We start from the raw sequence: 10183 nt of genomic DNA, 5'->3' as shown, positions 1-10183 counted from the left end.
CAGATATGACATCATGGGCTGGAAGTACGATGGCCGATAACCAAAAGTGATGTCACCACAGATTACAGACCAGGGGCACGATCCGATAAAGATCGTAGTTTGCGGGGCAAGCGAGGGAATCCCCGCCGCCCGTAGTTTCAGCTCGCAACTCAAGCTATCCAATATACGGCGCCGTCAGATGCTAAAGTGCCGTAAGTCAGATAAACCAGCGATGTCCAGAAATCTGCGTAAGTACAAATTTCTGGAGTCACCAGTGACTTACGGCACTTTAGAAACTGCCGGCGCCTACAAAACCTAAGTTATGAAATCACCCGTACTGTCTAACACGCTTCCCAAACATAGCCCGACATGTCTAACCCTCTATCCGCTATCCCCCCTCACTCTCCTAATAATAAATGCATTAACCCCTAAACCGCCGCTCCCGGACCCCACCGCCATCTAATAAAGATATTTACCCCTAAACCGCCATCCCGGACCCCACCGCCACCAAATAAAGTTATTAACCCCTAAACCGCCGCTCCCGGACCCCACCGCCACCTAATAAAGTAATTAACCCCTAAACCGCCGCTCCCAGACCCCACCGCCACCTAATAAAGTTATTAACCCCTAAACCGCCGCTCCCGGACCCCACCGCCACCTAATAAAGTTATTAACCCCTAAACCGCCGCTCCCGGACCCCGCCGCCACCTACATTAACTACCCCCTAATGTGAGTTCCTACCCCGCCGCCACCTACATTAACTACCCCCTAATGTGAGCCCCTATACCGCCGCCAGCTACATTACCTACCCCCTAATGTGAGCCCCTATACCTCCGTCACCTACATTAACTACCCCCTAATGTGAGCCCCTATACCACCTCCAGCTATATTACCTACCCCCTAATGTGAGCTCCTACCCCGCCGCCAGCTATATTAAAATTATTAACACCTAATCTAATCCCCCTACCCCACCGCCAGCTATATTAAATAATTAACCCCTAATCTAATCCCCCTACACCGCCACCAGCTATATTAACTATATTAACCTTAATTATATTATATAGCCTCTATGTCTGAACTTCCTGTGACCATGGGAAGGATTTATTCTTCCCAGTTAGTATGGTCAAGGGTTTACTTATGTAAGCAAATCCCTTGATGAACTTTCTATAAATATTAGAAAATCCTAGAAATCACTGAACTTCATTTTTATTAGTAGGTCGGGGCCAATTTGTTATAGCTGAAATTTTAGAGTCATCCATCTGAATCCCAGTGGAGGATATTTGGTATCCCATGAAAGAGATTTGGTTTGAATCGAATATACACTTTTCGGGTTTGGTGTACAGTTGATGTGACCTAAGATGTGATAGAACTGAACGTACATGTTTTTTATGTTCCTCATAACATTTGGAGTATATTAAAATATCATCTAGATATATCACAACACACATGTCAAGTAAATCTCTGAAAATGTTGTTTATAAAATATTGGAAAGTGGCAGGGTCATTACATAGACCGAACGGCATGACAGTGTACTCATATAACCCATATCTGGTCCGGAAGGCAGTTAGCCATTCATGACCTGATTTGATGCGGATGAGGTTATAAGCGCCTCTTAGTTCTAGTTTTGTGAATATTTTTGGACCCAGTAGCTGTTCGATCAATTCTGGAATCAGTGGTAGAAGATATCTGTTTTTTACTGTTCTCTTATTTAGTTCCCTATAATCTATGATAGGCCTAAGGCTGTTGCCCTTATTCCTTACTTTCAAGGTTTCATCAAGGTAGGTCTTAAGATGTTGTAATTCGTCAGTTGAAAGTGGGAAAATGTGACCACAGGGAATTATGGAACCAGGTTTTAACTCAATAGGACAGTCATAGATTCTATGGGGTGGTAAAGTGTCAGCTTCTTTTCTGTCAAAAAAGTCTGAAAAGTCAATGTAATGGAATGGTATGGTAACTTCTGTTGTATGGAGAATGGTTTGTGAAGAATAACATGTGTTCATACAGTAGTCTGAGTCTAGGGAGAGGGATAAACTGTTTCAATCTATAATAGATTGATGTAATTTGAGCAATTTCAACCCTAAAATGACTGGGAATAGTGGTGATGTGATAACATCAAAAGATAATAATTATTTGTGACCTTTGGTTGTAGACACTGAAACTGGTATTGTGTGGTGAGTGCTAGGACCAGAGGGTATATAGGATCCGTCAATAATACGAATGACAACAGGAATATTTTTTTTAACAGTTGCTATTTTATTTTTATCTACCAGCCCTCTGTCTATAAATATTCCGGATGCTCCAGGATCTATGACGGCTTCAGTTGTTGGTGATCCCACTGCAAGGAAATAGGTAGAGTACAATACAAATTAGTAGAAACACAATGTCCAGCCAGAATTCAAAGTCAGTATCCGTAATAAAATACTCCGGACTATATCAGACAGATCGATAATTTATATCCCATGGAGGCCAACAGCATAGAGGGTAGCATAATTAGAAACAGCACATTCAGCGGTTCTGTACAGGTTTTCAGCCTACATCTACTCCCAGTTACTGGTAATCTCTGAGCGCACATCCCCACATAGCCTAAAACGGCAGTTACCTGGGGTTGGATTACCTGGGGTTGGGTTACCTGGTCTTGTCCCGCGCACTCCAAAGAATTAATGACGTGATGTGGCACCCATCACCTTCCATTTCTTCATCTCAGACATTGCTGCGTTATATCTGGTTACCCAAGCTGTCAACTACAACACTCCTCTCCATCTGAAAACTTCCGAGGCTAATGGAAATCAGTAGCAACTTAGCCTTTCAGCCTCGCAGACGTCCTGTGTCGTCATGGTCCAAACACCTGGGATCCAGATAATGAGCTCCCCTTAACTCGTATTAAGGTATCAGGATAAATGAGAAGACGATCCCGATCCAGATAAAAATACACACTTTATTGAATAAAAATAACTACAGAGTAGCGAAGAAACAAAACGGGCTTACGCGTTTCGGCTTATAATCGTGCCGTAATCATAGACCATGCTTGTAATACAACACCTGAGGCTTATGTACCTAGGATAGTAACAACACCACTCTCACTTAACCACCTCAACTCCAACTCTAACATGACACTTAAAGTATATGTCTAAGGGTCTCAGATATAATTTACCTTAGATTTATATGAATTTACAGCATGAATTGTGTGCTTCTATATTGATATGTAAGGTCATTGTGATTTAGGTTAACACACATCTTAGAGTATAATATGTGATTTGAAGGGGTTCTTTAGAGGTAATGCAGATATTAACAGTAAAGTATTGTATTTATGATTAGAATTGTTGTTATCAATAAAGGAAAAAAGCCATAGTAAATTATATCTGAGAGCCTTAGACATATACTTTAAGTGTCATGTTAGAGTTGGAGTTGAGGTGGTTAAGTGGGAGTGGTGTTGTTACTATCCTAGGTACATAAGCCTCAGGTGTTGTATTACAAGCATGGTCTATGATTACGGCACAATTGTAAGCTGAAACGCGTAAGACCATTTTGTTTCTTCGCTACTCTATAGTTATTTTTATTCAATAAAGTGTGTATTTTTATCTGCACCAGGATCGTCTTCTCATTTTTATCCTGGTACAATAAGACTAGTTGCTAGTGGGGGAAGACAAACAATTCACTATTTTGGGGTGCTTACCCTTCTTTTGGCATGATAGGATGGGGCAGGAACGTCATGTCCTTAAGTGGCACGATATAGGCAGAGGTTGTTAGTTCTTCATCTAATCTTCTCTTCAGAAGTTAGGGGGCTCTGGTAAATCCAATTTCCATGGGCTCTACACTTTGTTTTAAATGAGGTGCTGGTGTAAACAAACTTTGTTTATAACTTGGGTCATAGGAGTATTTCTCTGAACGTCTTTCTCGAATACTCCTATCGATGGTAACAGTTAGTCATTAGAGCTTCCAAAAGTATCAAGTAGATCTACCCTTGTAAGCTCATCTTTAAGTGTTTCAGACAATCCTAATCTAAATTGATTACTTAATGAAATCTCATTCCATAATGTGTCTTTGGACCAGCACTTGAATTCAGCTATGTAGTCCTCTATAGGATGTTTGTCTTGTTTTTAAGCCCTCATGGCAGACTCAGCACTGAGTTGTAGAGCAATACCATAGCTGAAATAGAGCTGTCAATAGAGTTGATAATAGGGTCATTACCCTCAAAATATGTGTCTGCCCATGCCCTGCCCTGGGTTCACCCCTTAAATAAGATATGGTTGTCAAAACCTTCTGTCTGTCAGTATTGTATGTTTTGGGATTTTTTCTGGGGAGCTAGCTTTAGCAGCTAATGTTTCTTTAATGAAACTTCGTAAATTAAGATTAATTTTGCTGGTCCCTGAGGCCCTGAGCAAGTAATTCTACTTTCTGTGTTAGGTTATTGACATGGTTAAAGATCTCTGCTTGATCCATCTTTTAGGCTTAGTAATATGTGACAGTTTGCAGGAATCCTCCTAGGATCTGTAGCAAAGATCCTGAGTAATCCTTATGTTGCCAGTATCCGTTTAGATTTACAGCATAACCAAGTGAAGGGAAGCCAGCAGGGAGAGATAAGCAGTATGATGAGAGCATGCAGGCAAAACACAGCTGATAGGAATTTCACGATCCGCCCTGGAAGTGAGCTGAAGTCGCCCAAGACTCGATACAAATGTTGCAGATAGTTGCATAAATGAGAATCTTTTGGCAGGAACTGGAGAATTTGTGAATAAGCAAATACAGGTTTAAAAGAGGTAAGGCCTAGAAACTCCTGACTGAGCAACAATGTTGTGCAGTTAGGTTGTAAAATTACCAAGCAAAGTGTAAGTGATGGTAAGTACCTTATATACGCTTGAAGGAGGTACTTGATGAGGCACTTAAAGCAATAAACAGTTAAAGGAGGTTTGCTGGCCCCACTCAATAAAATGTTTGTTTAAATGTCTGTATAGACTTTGTTTCTTGGAAAGGAACGTCTCATACAATTAACCCTTTGATGGTATATGTTGGCATTAATAGTGTGCCTCTGAGAGTAAATGTGGGATAGTAATCACCCTGGGATATATTCCCTCTTGCAACAGTTGCGGACTAGGTGACAGACCATTTAAGTCTGATACATAACTGTATTTACTATAATCCCAAATAGATTAGGCAGTGCTAGAAGATTGTTTAAAAGGAGTATGAACCTTATGTCACCCTGGGATGTATTCCCTCTCACATGTATGCGGACTAGGTGACAAGCTTCCTATAATCAGTATGGTTCTATACACTCCTATAGTCCCAGAGAAAATTTCCTCTTCCAATGCACAATGCTTTAACACGGTAAACAGTACCTTGGGTGTAGAAGTCCCGGTCAGACCCGTGTATCTCTGTCTCTGTTTCCGTCGCTCCTCGGCACACCGCCGTCACTGTATAGTTCTTCCGGGTAGGGGGTGTGTCTCCCGATTTCATACGACCAATCCAATGGTACGTCAGATCAAACACCAACGGAGCGTGTTTAGCCAGTCACAATAGAAGCAAATGTAGAAAGTGACACGCTCCAGCAAATTCCATATAATAAAACTTTTTCTTTATTTGTAATCCTTAAAAATGACAAGCCACCAATACAAAAAACATGAGAAGCGCAGCACAGCGGCTTATGCGTTTCGGGTGTGACCCATAATCATAGCCTATGATTACGGGTCACACCCAAAACATGTAAGCCGCTGTGCTGCGCTTCTCATGTTTTTTGTATTGGTGGTTTGTCATTTTTAAGGATTACAAATAAAGTAAAAGTTTTATTATATGGAATTTGCTGGAGCGTGTCACTTTCTACATTTACTTAAAGCAATATACATAGAAATGCTAAGAACTGCAGAATATCTCTGACACACCTCCATTTTCTCTCTGCGGAGAAGTCTGAGAATCAAAGTCACCGGAGGAAAGGCATAACCCCTCTTGAACGTCCATGAGCAGGACATCCCAACCTTTTACTTGAGGATGAGGGGATCTTGAGAGCCGATAGACCCCATCAAGCTGGATTGTGCCTATTGTATCAGAGGAACCATAATCCTCATCATGTCCCGACTGCGTGTGCCTCCCTGATAATTCAGGTATTCCACCACGGTCCTGCTGTTCTTTTGAATCTTGACCCAATGATGACAGATAACACTTTCCAGCTAAATAAGAGCCTCAAATACTGCCCTAAACTCTAAGAGGATCGATGGAATCTGCTTCATGGTGATAGGCCACATTCTCTGAACACAGTAATTGCCCATATGACCTCCCCATTCCAACTGACTTGCCTCCGTCGTCACTATTTTCCAGTTGATATCTCCCAGGGGAAACAGAAGATGTTGATCCTGTAGCCACCAATTCCGGTCTTTTTTGACCATTTGAGACTAGAATGGGTTGATGCAGACTCCTGCCTTTGAACTACGAAAGGAAGGACAGCTGAGGGACCCTGAGATGCCATTAAGCCCATCTGGTCAGACCAATGGTGGAGGATAGCGTCCACAGCAAACTCATTAAACCCTTTTCTGAGATTTGCCTGAGCCGGAGAACCAGTCAAATCTTCTCCCTCATCCTGACTGTCCGATCCTCAGACAACTGAACTAGACCCCATTGGGTATTGAATAGGGCACCCAGGAAAACCATCTGCTGAGAGGGTACAAGCTGGTTCTTGAAGAGGTTCAAGACCCAACCATAATCTTGTAGAATGATCATTGCCTGGGAGCAATGGGCTTCCAAAGATAATTTGTCCTCCCTCAGGATAACAATATTGTCCAGATAGTGGAAGATATGTATCCCTTTCTTCCGCATCTCTGCAAATAATACTACCAGAACCTTGGAGAATATTCGGGGAGCAGAACTTAGACTGAAGGGGAGGACTTGAAATTGCAGATGTTTGTTGTCCAGACCAAACCTCAGACATTTTTGATGGGAAATGGCCATGGGGATCATCCTTTAGATCCACCAAAGCCATCCATATGTTTGGAGAGACCACCATTATGATGGACTGCAAGGATTCCATCCTGAATTTTCTTGCAGGCAATAAGGTATTCAGCCTTGAGAGATCCAGGATCGGCCTCCAATTGTCTGGACCCTTTGGAGCCAGAAACAGTCTGGAATAAAAACCCTTGAAGCGCTTTTCCTGTGGAACTGTACAGATAACCCTGTGTTGCCAAACGGATTTCAAATATTGCCTCAGTGCTGCCTTCTTTTCCCAGTCCTCCGGGAAATTAGATCGAAAAAACTCATTAAACCCTTTTCTGAGATTTGCCTGAGCCGTAGCACCAGTAAAATCTTCTCCCTCATCCTGACTGCCCGATCCTCAGACAACTGAACTAGACCCCATTGGGTATTGAATAGGGCCCCCAGTCAAACCATCTGCAGAGAGGGTACAAGCTGGCTCTTGAAGAGGTTCAAGACCCAACCGTAATCTTGTAGAATGATCATTGCCTGGGAGCAATGGGCTTCCAAAGATAATTTGTCCTCCCTCAGGATAACAATATTGCTCAGATAGTGGAAGATATGTATCCCTTTCTTCCGCATCTCTGCAAATAATGCTACCAGAACCTTGGAGGACTTAAAACTGCAGATGTTTGTTGTCCAGAACAAACCTCAGACATTTTTGATGGGAAATGGCCATGGGGATGTGGAAATAGGCATCCTTTAGATTCACCAAAGCCATCCATACGTTTGGAGAGACCACCTTTATGATGGACTGCAAGGATTCCATCGTGAATTTTCTTGCAGGCAATAAGGTATTCAGCCTTGAGAGATCCAGGATTGGCCTCCAAGCCAGAAACAGTCTGGAAAAAAAAACCCTTGAAGCGCTTTCCCTGTGGAACTGTACAGATAACCCTGTGTTTCAAAAGGGATTCCAAATATTGCCTCAGTGCTGCCTTCTTTTCCCAGTCCTCCAGGAAATTAGATCGAAAAAACTTTGAAGGAGGAGGACTGTCTTTGAACTCCAGATGACACCCTATTGAGACAACACTGTAGACCAAAGCATCTTCTATGGATCAGCACCAGATCCAAGAGAACCTGAATAATCTTTCCCCTACCTCTGGAAACTGGGCTGGAAACCCATCAGAACTTCTGTTCCTGATGAGAAAAGTCACCCATACCTCTTCCAAATTTGTTGGAAAATTGACCACTTTTCCAGGGCTGATTCCAGAAAGCTTGTTTCCCTGGTCTAAATTGCCTTTTTTCCCTGAAAGGAACGGCAATCCCTGCCAGATGAGCAACCTCCTCTTCTGTCTGAAGTTAAAGGCCCTTCTTACCTTCTGCAGCTTTTTTGATACAACCATCCAGATGCTGTTCAAACAACATCTCACCCTGGAAGGGAAAGGCACACAAGCTGTTCTTGGAAGCTGTATCAGCATCCCATGCCTTTAATCATAAGGTTCTCCTGCTTGCCACATTTAACACCATGGATCATGCCCTTGATCTGACCAGATCCACTGAAGCTTCAGTACAAATATCTTCTGCAAATTGTCCACAGGTAAAGTAATTTTCTTATTCATGCCCACCACTGCTGCGTCAACCTTAGGGGCCGCAATTCAGGAGGCTGAATCTGACTGCTTAAAATGATACAATCTGCCAAACCTTCCTTGAATAGAAACTTCCTTTTCTACTTTCAGCCATTCATCTTTAATAAGGTCTCTGATGGTATCATGAAGAGGAATGGAAAAGTCTTTCTTTTTCAGGCTGGCAAAATGCTTGCTAGCGGCAGATTCCTGGACCAAGATCTCTTGTAAGCCTAAGGTTCTCCTAATAGCCTCAATAAGGGCCTCTGTTCTGCTGTCATCAAAGCTGTTAGTAGACCCTAAACCTTCATCCCCTGAGGGATCATTCTCTTCTCTGGAAGGGTCACCCCTCAATTGACCTTCCTCCTCTGAACTCCACACCTCAGGCTCCTCTGAGACAGCTGATCTTGTCCACTTGTAGCTGTGGATAGCTTCTCTTACCCCTTCTGCCACAGCCTGACGTATTAAGGCTATAACGTCTCTTGAAGGAGCCAGGGAGGTTGAGTGTCCTGCCACCATGTTAATACACCCAAAGCAGGGCCGCCATCAGGGGGTGACAGGATAAAATCAAAACATGCTCTCTTTTTTTTTACCCATAACTGAGCATTGCTTACCTTGAACCTCTTAAATGCGACCTATTTTTCCTATGCGTGGGGGAAGCCATGAAAACCTGGGCAGCTAACAGTAAAAACACAAACTAAGTAAAAAGAAAAGCATGAATGCCTAAAAAAATACAAGCAGAAAAGAAAACAAAGGGAAAAAAAACTACCTGCTGCACTGAAAACAGACCAGGAGAACAAACAGGAAGTAACAGACACACTGCTACATTCAAACTGACTAAAAAAGGAGCCAAAAGAGCCCTATATAAGATATACATGTCCGTTACCATGGCAACAAGAAAAACAGGAAAAACAGGGTCCTGCAGGGGGTCACCCTTGGAGAAGTGCCGTGTACTGCAGCTTCCAGGGGGAGAGAGGCAGAACTCCCCCCAGCATGAGGCTTAACAGTCCCCGGTAAGCAATAAAATATCCAAAATGAAACAACAAAATCAGGGGTAAAGTCTTACTACAAAAAGTGTGGGAACTCACCAAGGCTTCCACCCTCCCCCTCACAATAAATAAATAAATAAATACATATATATATATATATATATATATATATATATATATATATATATACACACACACACACACACTGTATTTATATGTATATAATATATACATTGTGGTTAATGAAAGCAAATTAAATCCAATGAAGTGTTGAATAGTTGCCTTTGGGCCTTAGAATCCTCCTCTGTCACAGAGTCTCACCCACTTAAGGTGCAATAGTCCTATTTCTGCTGATTGGATTTAACCCCTTAATGACCAGACCATTTTTCAATTTTCTTACCAATGGCTATTTTTACATTTCTGCAGTATTTGTGTTTAGCTGTAATTTTCCTCTTACTCATTTACTGTACCCACACATATTATATACCGTTTTTCTCGCCATTAAATGGACTTTCTAAAGATACCATTATTTTCATCATATCTTATAATTTACTAAAAAAAAAAAAAGCTAAAATATGAAAAAATTGAAAAAAACACACTTTTTCTAACTTTGACCCCCAAAATCTGTTACACATCTACAATCACCAAAAAACACCCATGCTAAATAGTTTCTAAATTTTGTCCTGAGTTTAGAAATACCCA

General features: G+C 41.9%; 1 long non-coding RNA gene across 1 annotated transcript in view; it reads left to right on the top strand.

Annotated features, from left to right (window-relative positions):
* Nucleotides 1-2172: 2172 nt before the first annotated feature.
* The window catches only part of LOC128660678 (uncharacterized), a 331547-nt gene continuing 323536 nt past the window's right edge, over nt 2173-10183 (top strand). Inside the window, exon 1 of the long non-coding RNA XR_008402574.1 lies at nt 2173-2328. This is a non-coding gene — a long non-coding RNA (uncharacterized LOC128660678). The remainder of the gene's footprint in view (nt 2329-10183) is intronic.

Source organism: Bombina bombina, chromosome 5 (genome assembly GCF_027579735.1).
Source record: "Bombina bombina isolate aBomBom1 chromosome 5, aBomBom1.pri, whole genome shotgun sequence".
Classification (NCBI taxonomy): domain Eukaryota; kingdom Metazoa; phylum Chordata; class Amphibia; order Anura; family Bombinatoridae; genus Bombina; species Bombina bombina.
Note: the sequence above shows the minus strand (reverse complement) of the source record. Positions and strands in the feature narration are given on the sequence as shown.